Raw genomic sequence first — 22,376 nt, forward strand, 5'->3', positions numbered from 1 at the left:
GTAATCTGCATCTGAAACTCCTATTCCATGAAATGGGTTATTCTTTTGAAGCACTAGGGAAATGGAGGAGAAAGGATGCAGGGCTCAACTACCTAATCCATTTCCCCGCCTCTCAGTAGGACCTCATCAAATCAGCCACAAGGAGCACAACGCAACAGAAGAAAAACGAGACATGATTTTAAACCACAAGCAGAGCTCCTTCTCAAGACCCACCAGGTCAAGGCCAACTTCCCTTTCATTTCTTTCACAGATGACGCAACACCTATGTGAACCAGTCACTTCACCAACAAACATCCTCATCTCACCTTTGTGCTGCTCCAGAAGTCAACCTTGGCCTGGGTAAACAGTCTCCACTGTCCTGTTCTGCAGTTTTATTCTAGATACTTCTCCCTGTGTGGAATATGCAAAGGCTGTTGTTACCACACTGGCCCAAGGCGTCCAAGACAAGGAGGCATTCAATCCTGGTCTGTTTCCATCAATGTTAAAGATTATTCCTAGAGTCATGTGTCTTAGGGAAGTGGTAGCCCCAGTGATGATAAAAAGAACAACAGCCAACATTTATTGAGTGTGCCCGGCACAGACTGTTTACTTAACTCCTTTAAGTCCTCCCAACAGCCCAGAAAGGAAAGAATTTTTATCACCCCCATTTGTAAGAGATTTAGGAATTTCCCTAGGTACACACAACTAGTCAGTGGAAAAGCTAGGATCTGAACCTATACATTCTGGTGCCAGACCCAGGGTTGGGAGTTTTACAAAATTTAAGTTTAAATTCTGGCTCTGCCACTTCACACATGCATGTTGTTTTAGTCGTGTTTAGACTAAGTCGCTTTAGTCGTGTCTGACTCTTTGCGGCCCCATGGACTGTAGCCGGCCCAGGCTCCAGGCAAGAACACTGGAGTGGTTTGCCATGCCCTCCTCATACACGACATTAATCACTTATCACTTCTTATCTTTGAACCTCAACATCTCCCTAAAAAGTAAGCCTCAGTTTCTCCTAAAATGGGGGGGAGGGTGTTAAAAATTCACCTCTCTAGAGGTGGTTGGAGATTAAATAAAATACCCTGGAGATTCTCAGGGCAGTCCTGGCTGATGAAGGAGAGCAGGGTGAGCCCCTTTGGAGATGTGTTTGAGCCAAAGCTGCATTAGAAAGAGGGCTCGACCGACTTTTGGAGAGGTCCCATCGCCCCCCTCCCCCAGCTATGTTTTTCATCCATAAATTAGAGACCAGGAGCCTTGCGATTGCACAGACACAGGGTATGTGCTAGAACACTTTCACCCTTTCTCTCCCCTCTGACCGTTGGGCATTTGGGTCATTTCCAGTTTCTCACTGTTATAAACACTCAGCCTCACAGGTTTTTTGCCCAGGCCTGTGCCCAGCTCCGCCTCTGGCATTTATCCCCACTTTCTGAGTCAGACCTTTGGAGGTGCCTAACTGGGGCTGGCCAAGGAACCCTCGCCTGGCACAGCCCTCGCCCTGGGACTGGAAAGAGCAAAGACTCAGCTGCCAGCCACCCAGCACCAGCTGGGGCTCGGTCTGCCTATGTCTGCAGACCATCACCCTGCCCGGGATCATGCCTGATAAAAGGGAGTCCAAGCAAATTTATTTCTGTTTACCCATATCCACTTTAACATTAGTCATCGCTCAGCTTTGACACCCCACAGCCATCATCCATCTCAGCGGACACAAGCTATTACCTGCCAGAACCACAGGTCAGAGTAAGAGCTCACCACCTCTGGATGCCCGAGTACAGCCATCACAACCATTCTATGGCTTTTAAATACCTATGAAGGTATTTACCTTATTTAAATACCTATGAAGAATCAGAGACTCCTAGAGCCAAGAATTCAAACTAAGTTTTGGACCCCAAACAAGAAAGAATCAAGGGGCTTTCCTGGTGGCTCAGAGGTAAAGAATCTGCCTGCCAATGCAGGAGACGCAGGTTTGATCCCTGGTCCGGAAAGATCCCACATACCACGGGGCAACTAAGCCACAACTACTGACCCTGTACTCCAGAGCCCAGAAACTGCAACAACTGTGCTTCACAACAAGAGAAGCCTCCACAATGAGCAGCTCGAGCAGCAACGAAGACCCAGCACTGCCAAAAAGAAATAATTAAGTAAAATTACTTTTAAAAAAAGAAAGAACCAAGCTGATTCTCTGAATCCTGAAATGAAAATCCTTTTTTTTTTTCCTGAACTAAAAATCAAAGCCAAATCTCCCCAGGAAATATCCAATAAACTATTTTGATCTAAATCATGAGCTGAGCCTCAGTTTCTCTATCTGTACAATAAGGTTAAAAAGTACTCAGTCCATACGGGCTGCTATAACAAAAATACCATAGACTGTATGACTTAAACAACAGAAATGTATTTCTCATAGTTCTAGACGCTGGCAAGTCCAAGATCAAGGCTCCAGCAGATTCAGTGTCAAATCCTACATGTTATTCAGGGCCCAGTTCAAATGTTGCCTCTTCCGTGAAGTCTTCCATATTAATTAGGGTAACTCTTAATAATCCCAAACCATCAGTGACTTATTGTAATAGAAGTCTACTTTTTGCTCAAGTAACAGACCGAGATAGGTATTCTTGGTTGGCAGGCGCCTTTCCTCCTTGGAAAGAACTTCCTGCCGTCTGGAGATTCTGCCTCGGCATCCTCTTCTTCCATCCAAGAAAGGACCAAGGAGAGAAGCCACACTCATCCTTAAAAAAAAACTCCAGACTGGGACTTCCCTGGTGGTCCAGTGGTTAAGAATCTGCCTGCCAAGGCAGGGGATGTGGGTCAGATCCCTGGTCCAAGAAGATTCCACATGTTGCAGGGCAACTCAGCCCACATGCCCCAGCAACTGAGCCACGCTTTAGAGCCAGTGCCCCACACCAAGAGAAGCCAGCGCAATGAGAAGCCCCCCGCTTGCCACAACTAGAGCAAGCCCGTGTGCGGCAATGATGACTCAGTGTAGCCAAAAATAAATAATTTAAATAAACAAATAAATAAAGCTCCAGCCTGGAATTGCTTCACGTTTCACTGGCAAAAGCAATGGGGTGGCCACTTGGGATGCCAGGAGGAAACGGCAGCCCTGGGCTTTACCCTGCGGAACAGGACGCACACATGTCTCGTGGAGAGCCAGCCCTCACCCTGCCCTTCCTAACCGGAACCACCAGCCTGCCCAGCCCCACCCTCCACCCCAGGCATCCGTCCCTTCTCTGGTCCTCACTGCAGTTTGTCCGCTCCCAGGCAGCTTCTCACACCAAAACCAACAGTGCATGGGGGCTCGTTCTGTGGACTCTCCAGGCAAGAATACTGGAGTGGGGTTGCCACTCCCTTCTCCAGGGAATCTTCCTGACCCAGGGGTCGAACCTGGGTCTCCTGCACTACAGGCAGATTCTTTACCATCTGAGCCACGAGGGAAGCCACTTTCCTGGGTTATTTCTCTCTAGATGACTAGTACCAACTCTTAGTATCCAATCTCCTCCTGCCTCAGATAGGGCTGGAAGCACAATTTGCTTCGCTCTACAGCTATAATAGGAAGTTACATAGAACTCTCGTGTTGTCTCAATTTTTCAGTTAAAGACTAAAAGCAGAATGATAGATAACATATATCCCCACATTTTAAGGAATAATGTTCTTTCTAAAGAAGACATACATATGGCCAACAGGCACATGGAAAGATGCTCAATGCCATTAATCAGCAGAGAAATGTAAATTAAAACCACAATGAGATGTCACCTGTCAGAATGGCTAGCATCAAAAAGACCACAAATAACAAATGTTGGCGAGGATGTGGAGAAAAGGGAACTCTCGTATACTGTTGATGGGAATGTAAATTGGTGCAGCCACTGTGGAAAAGAGTGTGGGGCTTTTTCAAAAAACTAAAAACAGAACTATCATATGGCCCAGCAGTTCCACTCCTGGATAATATATCTAAAAAAAATGAAAATACTAATTCAAAAAGGTACATGCACTGAAGCTTTCAATGGCTAAGTCAAAGACTTCTCTTGGTAAATGTCACACTACACTTGAAAATATGTGGGTTACTTTCAAATATCTCCTGATATTAAATTGCTAACATAATTCCACAGTGATAGGAGAACAGACTCTGTATGATTTCAATACCTTTAGACCATCAGATTTTTGCACCTAGTCTTAAGTCCCTGGATATGCTCCAGTGTCTCCAAGTTTATAGTCTTTGGGAACTTGAACAAAATTTGTATCCTACTGTTGTGTGAAAACGTATAAATCTTAATTATGTTGAATTGGTTCGTGGCGCTTTTCAGGTCTACTATATCCTTCTACTTCTCGTATATTAATTCTATTAATTTTTGAGAGTTTGACATTGAAACTCCAACTAAAAATCTTAATTTATCTACCTAAAAAAATAATTGTAATATATGTATATAGTGGAATTATATGCAACTTTGTCCTGTATTTCCCAAGTCTCCTGTAAATGTGTTACATTTTCATAATTTAAAAAAAAAAGAAGCATGCACGCCATGTTTTTGTTTGTTTGGCTTGGTTTTTCTTCGGCACACCACAGGGCATGCAGATTCCCCAACCATATATAAAGACATAAAGAACAAACCAGTAGTTACCAGGGCAGAGAGGGAAGGGGGAAGGACACGAGAGGGGTAGGTGATTAAGAGGTACAAACTACTACGTCTAAATTAAATAAGCTACATAAATATATTGTACAGCACAGGAAACAAAGCCAATATTTTATAATAACTATAAATGGAGTATAACAACAGAAAACAAAAGGATCTTGTCATACAGAAATTTTTAAAACTTTCTTAAATAATATTTGGAGAGAAAAAAAATAAAACTGACTTTTGCTTCCAGCCAAGATGGCCTAATAGAGATTAGATGTACCTCTTGCCTGAAGCAAACAAAAACCAGACATAAAGAAAAAAAAAAAATTCAAGACACTGGACATTAGTAACAAAGGACAGTGATCCCCAAGTAGTTTTCAGGCTGCAGTAACAGGGAGGGGGTCCCAAGGAGAGCCAGGCAGGTTCCTTGAGTTGAGGAGACCAAGGCGGCTAGATTTCACAGGACAGAGGACCAGAGAGGACAGAGCTATCCAGAGAGAGGACTCCAGAGATCAAAGCATCCTCTGACTCTGTCTCTCCCCATCCTCACTGACACCACCAGAGTTCAGACCACTATCACCTCTCACAAAGATCCCTGTGAGCCCTCCTGCAACACACACGTCTCATAGGCAAACCCTTCAGTAGCTCCCCATCACCACCAGGACATCAGACAGACTCCACAATTCAGCTAGTAAGACCTCTTATAATCTGGCCCCAACCTATTTTTTTCAGCTTCTCTCTCATCCCTCTCCCACATGACATTCCATACTCCAGCCAGAGTGAATACCTGCAAATCCCCTGAATGTACCATATTCATTCTTGCCTCTGGCTTTTTGCACATGCAGCTTCCTTAACCTCTGGCTCCATCTCTTCCCTCCTCCTTTTCCCCTTGCCAAAATTTTCAGATCTCTCCTTAAGGCCATTTCCTCTGGGAAACTCTCCTTAACCCCATGAGTCTGCACTAGGTACTCCTATCAAGGGCTCCCCAAACTTCCTGTCCCTAACTCTTAACACTGTATTAAGAAATGTGTCTGTCCTTCTCCCCTACCAGGCAATGAGCTCCCTAAGGTGAAGAACTTCATCTTATTCCCTGCTGGCTTCCCAGAACCTAACACAAAGTAAGCAATCAGTAAATACTTACAGAATTTTCAACTGCAGGAATAAATGACTGACAATCACCCCGTTGTGTTACAGCAGTCAGCATACCATCTGTCTGCCTCCAAGGCCCCCATCCTCTCACTTCTCTGGAACACTTGGGAAGAGCTGGAGAGAAGTTTCTGAACTGATAACCTGTGGAGGGTGAACTTCAAGACTATGTTAATTCTCTTTTTAATTTCTAGGTGGCCTCCAATCCATCTTCTTAATGAAGGGGTTCCCAACCTCTGGGCCATGGACTGGTACCTCCTGTCAGATCAGCAGTGGCATTAGATTAGAAATAAAGTGCACAACAAATGTAATGTGCCTGAATCATCCCGAAACCATCCCCCACTCCAATCCATGAAAAAACTGTCTTCCATGAAACCAGTCCCTGGTGCCAAAAAGTTTAGGGACTGCTGCCTTAATGCATGGCTTCCAACCTTGTCTGCACTTTGAAACCATTTGGGGAGCTTTAAAAATTACTGACACCTGGGTCTCACCCCCCAAAGGTTCTTATTTGACGGTCTGGAATGTAGCTTGGGATTCTAACCATTTGGCCAGGTTGAAGCCTGCCCCTAAGGCCATACAGGGCTTTCCTGGTGGTTCAGATGGCAAAGGATCTGCCTGCAATACGGAAGACCTGGGTTCGATCCCTGGGTTGGGAAGATCCCCTGGAGGAGGGCATAGCAACCCATTCCAGTATTCTTGCCTGGAGAATCCCCATGGGCAGAGGATCTTGGTGGGCTACAGTCCAGGGGGCTGCAAAGAGTCAGACGCGACTGAGCGACTAAGCACACACAAGGCCATACAACCTTTTCAGCAAGACTCCTATTTACTTTTTAAAACCCACAGCAGGACTGCCCTGGTCCTGCGGTTAAGAATCTACCTGCCAATATAGGAGACACATGTTCAATATCTGCTCTGGAAAGATCCCATATGCTACAGAGCAACTAAATCTGTGTGCCCCAACTACTGAAGCCCGTGAGCCTGGAGCCCATGCTCTGCAACAAGAAGCCACCGCAGTGAAAAGCCTACATGTGACAATGAAGAGTAGCCCCCACTCACCGCAACTAGAGAAAGCCTATGTGCAGCAACAAAGACCCATTGCTGCCAAAAATAAAATTCAAAAAAAGAAACCAGGGCAAATGTCACCTCCTTAGAGAAGGCTGTCCAGGCTGACACACACACCCCCCAGGATTAATCACTTATTTCTCAGTTCTTTAGCTTTTGAACATATTTCCCAAGAGGCAACTTGCCACACCATCTCCAGCTCCCAGCACAGGGCCGGGCACACAGAAGATCCTCAAAGATTCACCAAATACACACATGCATAGATGAAGCAATTCCTAAACCGGACATCCTGCCTGAGATTCCCAAGTCCCAGCTGGAGGCCACACATTAGCATGCAGTAGGCAACGGTCCCAGAGAATGATGGTCTTTTTAAACCAACTGGAAGGACGCTGCACTCAGAGGCAGATCAGCCAGACACAAGGTAATTGTTGCTCCCCCAGAAATTATGGTAACAAAGCCAAAGAGATGCATAATCATTAAAAACAAAGTTTTCTCCTTGGCACTTTTACAGTTGGGCTGATGGCTCAGTTATGAAAATACTGAATAAATAATGAAATGATGGCCCAGGGAGAGCATCTGACAAGAAGGGCTCATGCAGCCATTTTTAAAGGCAGAAACACAGGTTTACTGAACCTGGCAGGTGTGCTCAATCCTGACTCTCAGAGCTGAGGCTGCAAAAAATTCTGTCCTTCCACATACCAACCAGAGGTTTATGACTGCTTCAGCTCTAAGTGCATCAGTACTGCTGGGCTTCCTGTCCACACGAGTTCCAGGGGCCTTAACAACGAGAGAAGTCACTGCAATGAGAAGCTTTCACACCGCAACTAGAGAGGAGCCCCCACCGTCCACAACTAGAGAAAACCCACACACAGCCCAGCACAGCCAAAAATAATTTTTTTTTTTAAAGAAGACTTTAAAACAATCAGTTTCAGCTTCTCCACTCCCTTCCTCTCCCAGTTAGCTTCTGATTTAGTCGATCTTGGTGGGCAGTTGGGTATTGAAAGTTTAAACTCACCCCCACACACAGGTGACTAAATGCACAGCAAGATGTGAGAAACACTGACCCACAAGAGGTGACGTGAGGGATGCTGAGAATCTCACCAGGGGTGACATACCAACTAGGTACCAGAGGGCCATAATCAGAGGTCCTCAGAGCAGCTCTCCATCCAAAGTACATACCAGTATTATCCTAAGTGTTCTTAAGAAGAATGGATAAGAGGCCCTGCCCCAGGCCTTTGAAAAGCTCCCAGGTGATTCTATGAAGCAGCTAGGGTTGAGACCCACTGGGCTAAAGCAGTGCATCCTCCAGTGTGTGTGAGACTGAGACTCATCTGTTGCTGTTCAGTTTCCAAATCGTGCCCGACTCCCCACGGACTGTAGCATGCCAGGCTCCTCCGTCCTTCACTAAAAAGAAAAACAACAGAGATAAATGAGTGTGGTTCCCCACCCACAAGAACCCTGAGTTCATTCATTCAGTCGGTCAGACCACCAGGGCATCAACCCTTTCTACACATCTGCTCTGCAGCAAGGACTGGGATACAAGCTGATAAGACAGCCATCCCCACTTTTTTTTTTTCCCAAGCTATGTGGAGTGGTCTGTCTCACCCTGCAGACTATCTCCAGTTCCTCCCCCAAGAATCCAACCCTCCCCTGACTCTCCTTATGCTTCCAGACCTGCTCTGAGCTAATTCTGCTGAAGAGCAGACTGACCTCTGCCCTTTGTTCCACCCCGATCCCTGGACACACATCTGCCAGCCCATTTACAACAATGCTACCCATGACTTGTCTGCACCCCTAGTCTGAGCTCACCAAAAGGACTGGGACTCTGGCTGGCTTATCTGCCACCCTGGTAGCTTGTAGCTGGTAAACATTCAATGGATATTTATAGTTTATCAAGGCAGAGAGACACATACACATAAAACAGAGCAGGAATTGCTAGGATGGAGATAACTGTAACGAAAATCAGTGGTTCCCTAGTGGTCCAGTGGCTAAGAGTCCATGCTTCCAATGCAGAGCACCAAGGTTCAATCCCTGGTCAGGGAACTAGATCCCACATGCTGCAACTAAGACCCAGTACAGTTAAATATTTTTTTAAAATAACAAAGATGCAGGCATCAGGGCCAGACAGAGTGCTTGGCCCAACTGAAGACAGAGAGAGCGATAGAGCACAATTCTAACCCCCAGGACTGCCCCCCACCCCACCGCCAGTCTTAGAAGAAATGTGGAAAACAAAAACCATGACATAAAGCCGAAGGGAAGGGACATTAGGTAATCAGAAACAAGGTGTCCCCAAAAGGGACACATCATTTCCAGCTATTAATCCTGAGTAAATATTTCAAGGAGAAGTAGTATTTGAACTCAGATGGAAAGGACAGACTTGTATATTTCAATGAGCAGACGTGGGATGGTCAGGCATCCTGGGAAGAAAAAATGGTGTAAGCAAAGGTACAAAGGCAGGAATAGGAAGACGTGTTTAGGAAGGTCTAGAGATGAAACGTCATGACCCAGAGCCTCAGAGCAGAGTGTCTGGGGGCTGGAAAGTCACAGACAGGAATCTGAAGGGACACAAGGCCTCCCGTATTGTCAGGCTCTCCGGAGGGGCCACCAGAAGAGTCTGGCCTCCCTTTATCTGCTATTTCCACATTTTCTAGATTTATATTTCTTAATTAATTCGATTTCCTCAGTTCACACATTCCCAGTACTTGCAACATTTCCCCTGGGCCTCAAAAATGCATCACGTGAAAGCTGAGTTATCTGTGTTGAACAACAGTTTGGAAGAACTTCACAGGCAAGGTCAGAAGTTGGTCACACCGGGTCTAGTTGGGGAGGCTGGACTCTGCATTGGTTTGTCCAAGAGATGAATTCAAAATGAAGTGTGGTTCCTTCGAGGAAGGGGATTTCATTTTTCCTGGCCTTCTCTCCTGATCCCAAGGGCTGAGGCCAGTGTCAAGTGCTCTGAACAAGAGCTCAACGAAGACCAGGCAACCTGTAGCCAGATCCCCACGATCAGTTCTGGGTGAAGTCTCGTGGAGGCAGACAGGGAGGGCCATGAGTGTCAGCAGACACTCAGCAGAGCCTGGGGAGAGGGCATGAGAAGTCTGTTCTTGCCTCCTACGCTGTTGGTGGGAATTTAAGTTGGTGCGCCCACTGTGGAAAACAGTATGATGGTTCCTTAGAAAACTAAAAATAAAATTATCACATGATCCAGCAATCCCACTCCTGGGCATATATGTAAACAAAACTATAATTCAAAAAGATACACACACCCCTATCTTCATAGCAGCACTATTAATAGTAGCCAAAAGATGGAAACAATTCAAATGTCCATCAACAGATGAATGGATAAAGAAGATGTGGCATGTATATACAATGGAATACTGCTGCTGATGCTGCTACTGCTAAGTCACTTCAGTCGTGTCCAACTCTGTGCGACCCCATCCCTGGGATTCTCCAGGCAAGAAGACTGGAGTGGGTTTCCATTTCCTTCTCCAATGCATAAAAGTGAAAAGTGAAAGTGGAGTCTCTCAGTCATGCCCGACTCTTCGCGATCCCATGGACTGCAGCCTACCAGGCTCCTCCGTCCATGGGATTTTCCAGCAAGAGTACTGGAGTGGGGTGCCATCGCCTTCTCCGACAATGGAATACTACTCAGCCATAAAACAGAATGAAATAATGCCGTTTGTAGCAACAGGGATGCAACTAGAGATTATCCTACTAAGTGAAGTAAGTCAAAAAGAGACAAACACCACATGATATCATTTATATGTGGAATCTACAACATAACACAAATAAACCTATATATGAAACAGAAACACAACCGTGGGCATAGAGAAGAGACTGGTGATTGCCAAGGGGGAGTGGGGTAGGAGAAGGATGGATTGGGAATTTGCGATTAGCAGATGTAAACTAGTATATATAGAATGGATAAGCAACAAGGTCCTACTGTATAGTGTGGGGAATTATATTCAATATCCTGTGAGAAATCATAATAGAAAATATGAAAAAGAACGTATATATGTGTATAAATGAGTCGCTTTACTATACAGAAGTAATTAACACAACATTATAAATCAACTATATTTTAACTTTTTTTTAAATGTCTGTTCTAGGAAATCCTGAGCCAAGGGAAAGAGAAGTTAAGATGGACATTACCAGCCATGGAGCAGGGGTTAGAGGTCTGAAAGTAGCTAATGATCACCACCACGCAAAAGGACAAAAGTATAAAGGTCCGGACTTAGAGGTCATCATTCAATGAGGATAAGAATACAAACTGGGCACTCACTAGGGTGTTTCTGCAACCAGGGTTAGAGACTGAGATTCTTCTCAAGGGCCCAGGCCAAGCCTCATCTTTACTTTATGGCCTAAGTATGTTGTGACTGCTGATTAAACACAAGAGAGCTGGCTAGTAGCTGGGTGGCAAGGCCCAGACCCTCTTTAGAGCAGCATTATCCATTAGAAATACAATTTGTTATTGTTGTTCAGTCGCTAAGCCGTGTCTGATTCTTTGCAAACCCATGGACTGTATATAGCACACCAGGCTCCTCTGCAGGTTATGCATGGAATATGATATGAGCTAACTATGTAATCTTGAATTTTCTAGTAACCACTTTCAAAGTAAAAAGAAACAGGAGAAATTTATTTTATAGCTATATTTAATGCAATTGATCCAAAATATATTTTAATATGTAATCTATGTAAAAATTACTAATTAGATTTTTGCATTTTTTTCAGCTAAATCTTTATGTATTTCACACTTACATACACACTTTCACACTTACATTGGGAATTTCGTCCCAATTCGGACAAACCACATTTCAGGTGCCCAAGAAGAGCCACATGTGGCTTAGTGGCACCCACACTGGACAGGGTAGCTTTAAGTTGATTTAGTGAAATCAGACGTGAAAGAGAAGAATATCTCTGCTTCATTCTTGGCTGGGGATTCCCTGGTGGCTCAGGTAGAGAATCTGACCACAATGCAGGAGATACAGGTTTGTTCCCTGGGTTGAAAAGATCCCCTGGAGGAGGAGATGGCAATCCATTCCAGTATTTTTGCCTGGAGAACCCTATGGACAGAGGAGCCTGGCAGACTACAGTTCATGGGGTCACAGAGAGTCAGACAAGACCGAGAGCCTGAGCGCACACGCATTAATCTGTGGCCAGAGTGGCTGGCTAGAATGGTGTTCCTTCTGTCCTCACTGCCCTTCAATGCCCCTCCTGAGGCAATTTTAAAAATGGGCAAAGACATTTAAATAAAAAACCCAAACTTTAAGAAAAGGAATGGCAAGGCTTCAGGCAAAGCTTGCTGAGGGGGAGGGGTATTAGTCTGCTCCAGCTGATGTAACAAAGCACCACAGCCTGGGTAGCTTAAACAACAGAAATTTGTTTTCTTACAATTGCAGAGGCTGGAAGTCCCAGATCAAGCTGTTAGCAGGGTTAACTTCCTTCTGAAGCCTCTCTGCTTGGCTTGTGGATGGGAATCTTCTCCCTGTGTCTTCACAAGCTCTTCCCTCTGTATGTGTCTGTGTCCTGATCACCTCGTCTTATCAGAACAATTACAGGGCGTAGGGCTCACCTGTGTGACCTCATATTAACTTAATCGCCTCTTTAAAGACCCTGTCTTCAAATATCCACTCTGAGTTGGGACTTCAACATCTGAATCTTGGGGAAGACAATTCAACCTGTAACAGAGAAAAACACAGGGATACTCTGAGATTAAATGTTAGCTACAAGTCCCAAGATCCTTGAAATTTCAATAGGAGAGGCAGAAGCTAAGAACAGGAAGGAGCCTATATTTTCAAAGCTTCAAGCAGGTCTCCATGTCACCAGAGTTGAATTTGCCTCTAGGGAAGACAGCCTTTTATTTGATGACAAATCTACACTGTATGTCTCACAGTTGTGAAGACATAAAGCAAACATTCCTGTAGCTATGGAGATGGTAGAGACAGCTGTGGCTCCGAGGAACCAGATGAATCCATGAGATGCAGGGAAAGGTCATCTGTGTGAGTAAGTGGTACCCTGCAGAGTGGGAGAGAAAAGCTTCTTGCACTAGTCAAGGATGTCACTATCCTGTACAAAGAAAAAAAAATTTATCCTTAGGAAGCTCTGTGGTCTTATTCAGGCAATACTCGCAGAAGATGAGAAACTGAGGCCTGGTCTTCACTGAGAGCTGGAGAAAGAAAGTGAAGTCGCTCAGTCATGTCCAACTCTTTGCAACCCCATGGACTGTAGCCTACCAGGTTCGTCCGTCCATGGGATTTTTCGGGCAAGAATACTGGAATGGGTTGCCATTTCCTCCTCCAGGAGATCTTCCCAACCCAAGGATTGAACCCAGGTCTCCTGCATTGTAGGTAGACACTTTACCGTGTGAGAGAGCTGGAGAAGAGACTGTAAAAGGAACCTGGGCCAGACTGTTAACGTCCACCTCATGATGCCATTCAAGACTGAGGTTGCTGGGGACTGGTATGGTTCTACTACCCAGCTGACTAAACAAAAAAAGAAAATTTATTCAGGAGGAGATTTGAGACGAAACACCTAGAAGTAACACCCAAAACCACGGCCCAAAAGGAAACTACCAGCCATGCCAAGCTCTATAAGCTTCAGGAACCAGCCCAGCTGCAGTCACTACCATAGCCAGCACTGTTTTCACTTCTGCATCAGGAGCTTGACTTTGCCACCTCTGGGACGCACCATCATGGCAGCCGCCACCACCAAAAGCTGGGCACCTGTGCTGCCATCCACACCAGCAAACATGGCAGCCTCACCCAAGCCTGCTTCTTCCTGTGGCTCCCATCTGAAGCAAGGTCCGCATGGATGCATCTGACAGGTGGAGCCGGGTCACAGGCCTGCATCCCAGTCCCAGGGCAGGTGGGAGTGTGGCTTCTGACTTCCTCACTGGGAAGACAGAGGAGGAATTTCCCCAGATACACAAGGACACTGGGCAGCACTAGATGAAAAGAGTTCTGTGGATGGCTGGTGGCGATGGTTACACAATAATGTGAATGTACTTGATACCACTGAACTCATGCTTAAAAATGGTTAAGATGGTAAATCTTATATGTATTTGGCCACAATTAAAAAAAAAAAAAGACACTAGGCAGCTGTGAATATATCAAATGACCACTGCTGATCTCAACGAACGTTTAGTGAATAAGTAAATAAAGGGAATGGGTGGGGGTGCCGGACTCCCAGACACACAGCAGTTGTCACCAGCCACTGTTTAACATTTCTCAGTGTACTGAACAATTCCTGGTATACTTCGTACTTCCTGCTATCAGAGCTCATACCACACAGGATGACTGTTGTTTACATAATTACAGCTAATTTGTATAAGTGTTTACAATGTGCCTGGTGCTTACACACGTTATCTCAATTACTCCTCGCAATAACCTGGGAGGTGGGTGATGGGTGACCTCATTGCTCAGAGGCAGTAATTCATACTGGAGGAGGAAGACGGTATCAGTCAACAGAAATAGAAAGTGAACTCAGGGCAAACATCCAGAAGAACCTGTGGAGAAGCAGTGATTATAAAAAGAGAAACATCAGCCTGTTTTGGGGGGACCACAATAGCAAGGGGCCTGGAAGAGGCTGGAACAAAGGGGAAGTGTAACTAAATAAGGTCAGGCTAAAACAGCATATGCCCTATATCCAGTAGCCCTGGCAACAAGCCCTCACTCTACAGTCTGATATTATAATGAGAAAAGCCACATACAAAGAAAGCAGTCAACCCAGACGGGGCCACATAGAGTCCAGCTGGTACTACACTAAGGAAAGTTCTGGGAGGAGTTTGAGAGGAGTTTGTGCCACAACTGGAGGTCAAGAGAGATATCATCTGAACCGTGCATTATAAAGAATTAACCTGGGGCTTCCCTGGTGATCCAGCAGTTAAGAAACTGCCTTGCAATGTTGGGGTCACCGGTTCGATACCTGGTCTTGAAAAAGCCCACATGCCCCTGCGCCACAACTACTGAGTCTGCACTGGTGAGCCCTCAAGCTGCAACTACGGAGCCCACAAGCCTTTGGGTCTGTGCTCTGCAACAAGAGAAGCCAGCGCACCGCAACTAGAGAGGAGCCCCTGCTCGCTGCCACTAGAGAAAGCCTAAGCACAGCAACGAAGAACCAGAGCAGCCTACATAAATAAATATACAAGGGTCTGAAAAACACCCATCAGACTCTTAAAAAAAAAAATTAACTTGAACTACACACTCAAGGGAACCTATTGGTCCAGGCTGTAGCTGTTGCTTCTGCCACAGAGTTTGATCCAAGTCTGTGAGATGAGTCGACTGTGCGTGTGCTCATCCAAATGGTCTCACTGGATGTTCCTCCCTGGCATCTCTGCCTGGAAGGAACTCCAGGCTGGAAAAGTGTAGAAGTTCACTCCCTAGTTTGAAACTGAGCCGCTGCAGCCGCCCTCTACCTACACTGCTCTCTTAACCCCCTACTACAACCCAGCTGGAAGTAAAAAAGTGAGTTAGTCACACTCAGTCGTGTCCCTCTCTTTGCGATACCACAGACTGTAGCCTGCCAGGCTCCTCTGTCCATGCAATTCTCCAGGTAAGAATACTGGAGTGGGCTGCCATTCCCTTCTCCAGGGGAATCTTCCCAAAACAGGGATCAAACTCGAGTTTCCTGCGCTGTAGAATTCTTTACCATCTGAGCTGAATTCTTTACCATTCTTTACCATGGGAGGCCCATGACCCAGGTGATGCTAGTGGTAAAGAATCCACTGGGAAGATCCCCTAGAGGAGGGGAAAGCAACCCACTTCAGTATTCTTGCTGGGAAAATTCCATGGACAGAGGAGTCTGGAGGGCTACAGTCCAGAGCGACAGCAAAGAGTGGAACATGACTGAAGCGACTTAGCACACACACACATGGGAATGCAGAAAGTACGAAATCTAAGGATCTTCCACCAAAAAAAAAATTAATTTTATTTCATCGAGGACAAGATAGCGGGGCAAGATGAGGGTGACCTGGCTCTGTCTTCAAGGGCAGTGATGTGGCCAGTGAATGGGCCTGGGGCAAAATCTGTAGGAAGGGTACCCTCCTATCTCCTTCCATCAAGGAAATGGGTTTAGCTAAGCCAGAGATTCTTAACTTTGGCCACACATTGTTATCACATGGGCAGTTTTTTTAAAATGCTGCCACCTGGCCCCACCTCCAGATGTTCTATGTTCAATGGTCAGGCATGAGAACCCCTAAGCCAGGCAAAGATGCAGTTCTTGGGCTAACTGGGGTGCAGGAGAAGGAGGGAGCATGAACACGGTTTTTTGTATCAAGGAAGTAAAAGGACCAGTGAGGAGAATATCGCTGAGGCCCTAGACACAAGCGCTGGGCATTCATGACAAGAGCAGAACAGAGCCCCTGCTTCCCAGAGGGCAGCTGCAGGTGTCACGGGCAAGACTTCAGAGCCGCAGACACGAGGTACATGCCTCCATCAGCCTGCATGGGTGTTAACTGTGTCCAACTCTTAGTGACCCCATGGGCTGTAGCCCACCAGGCTCCTCTGTCCATGGGATTCTCCAGGCAAGAATGCAGGAGTAGGTTGCCATTTCCTACTCCAGGGGATCTTCCCAACCCATGAATCCAACGTTCATCTCCTGCATCTCCCACATTGGCAGGCAGATTCTTTACCACCGAGACACAGCTTATTGCAAGAGCTGCTCACCAGGCTACATGAAAAGGAAGGTTATAACTCCAGCTCTGTATCTGGCCTGCCTGACCATGGGAGGAGAGCTGCATGGCCGCCTGGAAATGGTCTGTTGTGTTTCCAGAGTCAGATAAATAAAATGCATTATTATTTTATTAGCGACTCTTAAAAGCTCCTGCAGTGGCGTGAGTTACAACAGATACCACTACTTTCATATATTCATTTTATGTGTTTAGTGCTTAATTCACACTCACTTGCATTGCAAAACACTCAACTATAACACATTTTTACTATGTTCTGTTCTTCTACATTCATCAGACTTTATTGATTACTCACCGTCAGGACTTCTGGAAAGCAGCTGCCTTGTTCCTAATCATCCCCTTCTTGTGTCGGTCTTAATCTGTCATCTTTGTTACCATAGAATCTGCTCTCCACGTTGCTTTCTTTCATTAGTCTTTCTTCTATGGTTTCTCAGAGTTCTTACCATTAGTCCACCATTTTGTGCTTCTTAAAATACTAAGACATAAGATTTGATTGAGGAAAATACTCAGGAAACTTTTTTCTTATCCCCCCACCCCAACGGCAGGGCCCCAACCATAAACCCACACCCCTGTCTTTCAGTGTCATCTTCCCCATCTTCCACCCAGCTTCACTGGTTCTAGAATTTCTGAGGCCCCGCCTTCTGCTCCCTCGTTGCTCATTGGACAAACTCAACCCCAGGTTCCTCTCCTTGGACCCATCTCTGGTTCAGCTGTTCCACCCAAACCCCTCCTCAGGCTCCTCCTCCACCCAGGCCCCGCCCCCACCAGCATAGGCTCCTCCCTAATCCCCGCCCCTCAACCCGAGAAGCACCGCCCTCAGAGCCTGAGCCCTAAGTCCTGGCCCCTTTCGCTCCGACAGCAGGTCCGAAGGTTCCAGAATCATGGCTCCCAGGCCTCCGGGGGCACTGAACTCAGACTTCGGGCCCAGGCCTCCGGGGGCTCTGGCCACTGGTCGAAAACTCAATTCTTACTTAAAAAAAAAAACAAAAAACCTTTCATGCTCTATATAAAGCCCAGAGGATGAGATGGTTGGGTGGCATCACCGACTCAATGGGCATGAGTTTGGGTAAACTCTGGGAGTTGGTGATGGACAGGGAGGCCAGGAGTGCTGTAGTCCATGGGGGTCACAAAGAGTCGGACACGACTGAGCAACTGAACTGAACTGAACTGAGTAAAGCCCAGAATTGATGGTATGTTGAACATTGCCTGGTGTAGAAATTCTATGCTTAGCTTTCCAAAAAAGGAATAAAAGTTCAGAAACAGGCATAGACCTTTTCATCAGTAGTCACCACCTCTGTCCATCTGGGTCCTCCAGGAAGCAGATGATGGACTGGAATTAGCAGACCCAGAGCTGGGCTTCCCAGGTGGCACAGTCGTAAATCCGCCTGCTAATGCAGGAGGAGATGCAGGAGACGAGGGTTTGATCCCTGGGTGGGGAAGATCCCCTGGAGAAGGAAATGGCAACCCACTTCAGTATTCTTGCCTTGAAAGTCCATGGACAAAGGAGCCTGGTGGGCTACAGTCAGTGGGGTCGCAAAGAATCTGACACGGCTTAGCGACTGAGCACACAAAAAAACACACAGGTACAGGCTGGAGTTAGAAGTGAAAGATTTGTTGGAGAGCCATAACTGTGAAAGATAAAGGGTGAGGAGGCAAGACGGAGCAGGGAAAGCTTTCCAGAGGCCATGCAGACCCTATCTTGTGTAACAAAAGACAGAGAGAAAGAAAAAAAGGCCGGGATCTTCTCAGACCACAGCGCAGATCACGCAAAGTCTTGGGCAACGCAATGGGAGGAGAAAAAGTTGCCTATTGAAGGGTCTGCCAAGGGGCATGGTAGGTGCTGGCAACTCCACCACGCTCAGACATTGGTTTGGGGGCTGTCGGGGAGGAGCCTGAAGCTGGCTGAGGAGCTGCTGCTGGAGGCGATCAGCTAACCGCGTTCTTCGCAGCTGAAAGGAACACAAGTTCTTTCTTGAAGGGAGATCCGAGCGCTGCGGATCTGCGGCGGCCGCGCCCCCTCCCATCTCCTGACAGTATAAACCTTTATAAATGAAAGGCTCGGCATTCGCCAAGGTTACTAAATGCCTGTCTTTTCCCGGCCTGGCAAGATCAAGTAAACTGCACTGTAGGAAAAATGCAATTAAACGTTGTACAGAGGTATACAATTGATTGACAGTCAGTGGTAGGGCCCTGGGTAACTTTTCTTTCTGCTTTTCTCTACGTTCCAAATTTTAGACCTTGATTATTTATTTTCTTCTTGATTGGAAAACATTTTTCAATTAATTTTTTTTAATTAGAGGATTATTGCTTTACAATGTAGTGTTGGTTTCTGCCATACAACTAGAATCAGTCATAATTATATATTTACCAGTCTTATTTATCAGGCTTCCCTGGTGGCTCAGCTGGTAAAGAATCTGCCTGCTATGCGGGAGACCTGGGTTGGATCCCTGGGTTGGGAAGATGCCCTGGAGAAGGGAACAGCTACCCACTCCAGTAATCTGGCCTGGAGAATTCCATGGACTACAGTCCATGGTATCACAAAGAGTCGGACACGACTGAACAACTTTCACTCACTAATATATATGTCCCTGGAGAAAACAACAGCTACCCACTCCAGTATTCTTGCCTGGAGACTTCCATGAACAGAGGAACTATATCTCCTCCCTTTAGAGCCTCCCTCCCACTTACTCCACCCCAGTCCTTGATGGAAAACCTTTATAATGAACATTTTAAAATCAGTCTTCATATCATACCTTTTTGATCCAAAATGGCATTTCCCAATTTGATAGCCCAACAAATTGCTTTCAACAAAGAGAACATGGTATTTGACCAAGCATGGCTTTGAGCTCAGACAGATTTGAGCTTGAATCCTGGCCCTGGGACTACTCTTCTATACTCCGGGCAGACCTTTCATCAGGAAAGGGAGATTCATGTCCTTACTTCTCAGCTTTGCTTTAATAAAACATTTTTAAATTGATTTTTAAGGCTTTCAAAACTGCTAGTGGCTTCCCTAATAGCTCAGAGGTAAAGGATATGCCCACCAATGCAGAAGACTTGCAGGAGACACGGGTTCCATCCTTGGATCGGGAAGATCCCCTGGAGTAGGAAATGGCTAATTTCTCCAGTATTCTTGCCTGGGAAATCCCATGAACAGAGGATCCCGGCGAGCTACATACAGACCATGGGGTCGCAAAACAGTCAAACACAACTGGGCAACCAAACAACAAAGCAATACAACTGCTAGCAATTTCTAAAAAATCACATTCAAAGGACAAAAAGTGGCCATAGCTTAGGAAATCCAAAATAATTTCTGGGAAAGTCCCAAAAAGGAGTTCTAAAAACCGCCTTGGTAGCAATTGCTCTTCTAGGTATACAGGCCAAAGAATTGAAAGTAGAGACTCAAACATGTATTTGTACATCCATGTATTCATAGAGCAGCATTATTCTCAATAGCTGGAAGGTAGAAACAATCCAAAAGTTCACTGACAGATGAATGGATAAACAAAGGGTGGCATATTCATACTATTGAATATTATTCAGGCTTTAAAAAAAAAAAAGAAGGAAATTCCAATGCACACTGTAACACAGGTGAACTTTGAAGACATCATGCTAAGTGAAATAAGCCAGATACAAAAGGGTACATACTGTATGATTCCACTTATATGAAGTACCTGGAATAGTCAAGTTCATAAGGACCAAAAGTAGAATAGAGGTTACCAAGGGCTGGAGGGAGGAGAGAATGGGGAGTTAGTATTTAATGAGTACTGAGCTTCAGTTTGGGATGAGAAAAAGTTTGGGAAATGGATGGTGGTGATGGTTGCACAACAGTGCGAATGTACTTAATGCCACTGAATTGAACACTTAAAAATGTTACAATGGTTTTGTAGATTTCACCACAATAAAAAAAGAATTTTTAAAACTGTGTTAAACTTCCCCCAGAGGAACAGTGTGGATAGGGGTCTGCCTGCTGATGCAGAAGACATGGGTTCAATCCCTGGTCCAGGAAGATTTCACATGCCGTGGAGCAACTAAGCCCATCTACCACAACTGCTGAAGCCCACACACCCTAGAACCTGTGCTCTGCAACAAGAGAGGTCACGGCAATGAGAAGCCCACACACCACAAGGAAGGGTAGCCCTCTGCTCCCTGCAACTAAAGAAAGCCCAAGCACAGCAACAAAGACCCAGCATAGCTAAAAATAAATGAATTTTAAAATAATGAAACAAAATAACTACAACCCACCCAAAAAAAACTCTTTTGTCGATGCAGTGTTACTACTTACAGGAAGCAAAGCTGAGCTGCCTGCAGGAGTTTCTCAGGTAGAAAAGCAACACACACTTTCTGCAATTCATTGTATTTTTCATCACTTTTAATTATAAACACAAGAAAACCACATCACAGAAAGATTTGAAAGTAAAGAAAAAATTCATAATCCCCTTTCTTTTCTTCTTTACAGGAATTTTTTTTTTAGACCTAGTTGTAATCATACTGTTGGGACAAGTCCCAAAAGTGACTTCCGGAAATCGCCTTGGCCCAGAGCAAGATAATCACTATGATTTCTCTTGTGATGCTTAGCCGTGCTTCTCCCAGAGTAGGAAGCATCCATTCTCTGGTGGATGTGGAGGGCTGAAGGAGAGTAGGAAGAGAGAAGGCTGATGGCCCTCTATGATCCCTTTATACTGTCACCGGGTCATTGGCACATGTGTGCATGTATGTGTACAAGTACACGCATGCACGTGGGTTCTCCTCAGGATGAGGGTCTATAACATACCCAAGGCTCTGTTTTGGGTTAAAATCCAAAAAGAATGTTGAGGTAGCCCCAGACCCTGAACACAAGGACAACCTAGTTGATGGCTGAGACCCTCTGCAAGGAGCCCAGGACAGGGTACCCTGGGGAAAATGAAGTGGAACTATGGCCTCCTATTCAGTTTGATTCACACCAGGACAGCAGAATACAAGTCTAGGACTGGACACACCCAGGTTCGAGTCTCAGTACAGCCTTAAGGATGTGATTTGCTTTCATCCGAACCTCAATTTCCTTAGCTTTAAAATAGGAGTCATATTTCCTACCTCCTGATGGTATTATGAGGCCTGAAAGAGAAACCATGCAAAGTGCTTGGCAGGGAGCCCTCGCTAAGTGGAGGCTATAGCAGATACAGCCCTCCTAAAGCCCCAGAAGCAACTCCACTGACCCAACAAATAACTGAAAACCTTTCCACTAGGGACATGGTTGTGAACTCAAGTGAAGAACTCACCAAAATTATTTTAACATTGTAAAAACACTGGAAAAACATAATAAAAGGTTTACTTAAGTATTTTCAGAAATACATGGAACACTTAGGAAATTTAATTATATTCAAACCTTAACAAATTTCAAACGTTTGGCTTCCTGTCACTTTTTCTAATGATATAATTAAATTTGAAATCAGTTACAAAACTAGGGGGGAAATGTGTTTGGAAATTAAGGAGCACATTTTCAAAAGTCATGGGTTAAATAATAAATCAGTGGAAGGACCTCCCTGGTGGTCCAGTGGCCAAGACTCTGCATTCCCAATGCAGGGGACCCAGGTTCAATCCCTGGTCAGGGAAACTAGATCCCACATTCCACAACTAAGAGTTCTCATGACGCAACTAAAGACCCAGTACAGCCAAATAGATAAACAATTTTTTAAATAAAATAAACCAGGAATTTTAAAAATACTTAGAACTCTACAGTAACAATAATACTACATGTTAAAACTTTTTTTTTTTTTTAAAAAAAAAAAGAAAAAAAAAAAACAAAAAAAACTTTTTTTTTAACCTAAAGCATTACGGTGGTAGTAGGAATGTACACTTTTACGTTTTTATTACATAATAAGTTTTTTAAAAAAGACTGGAAAACTAATAGTAGAACAAACCCA

The 22,376-nt window shown here is 45.2% G+C and overlaps 1 long non-coding RNA gene and 1 other non-coding gene across 3 annotated transcripts; one reads left to right on the forward strand and one right to left on the reverse strand.

The window, feature by feature from the left end:
- Nucleotides 1–5,538: 5,538 nt before the first annotated feature.
- Nucleotides 5,539–16,945, reverse strand: LOC122448810. Of its 2 annotated transcripts, XR_006271767.1 has the most exons (4): nt 16,772–16,945; nt 12,364–12,469; nt 7,491–8,195; nt 5,539–5,846 (listed from the first exon to the last, which is right to left on the reverse strand). It is a non-coding gene; the product is annotated as an uncharacterized LOC122448810 (long non-coding RNA). The 2 variants fall into 2 exon arrangements; XR_006271765.1 differs by lacking the exon at nt 5,539–5,846 and having other exon boundaries at nt 6,749–8,195.
- A 5,047-nt stretch (nt 16,946–21,992) lies between these two features.
- On the forward strand, nt 21,993–22,065 carry TRNAG-CCC. Its single transcript has one exon. It is a non-coding gene; the product is annotated as a tRNA-Gly (tRNA).
- The last annotated feature ends 311 nt before the right edge of the window (nt 22,066–22,376 follow it).

Source organism: Cervus canadensis, chromosome 1 (assembly GCF_019320065.1).
Source record: "Cervus canadensis isolate Bull #8, Minnesota chromosome 1, ASM1932006v1, whole genome shotgun sequence".
In the NCBI taxonomy this organism is placed as follows: Eukaryota; Metazoa; Chordata; class Mammalia; order Artiodactyla; family Cervidae; genus Cervus; species Cervus canadensis.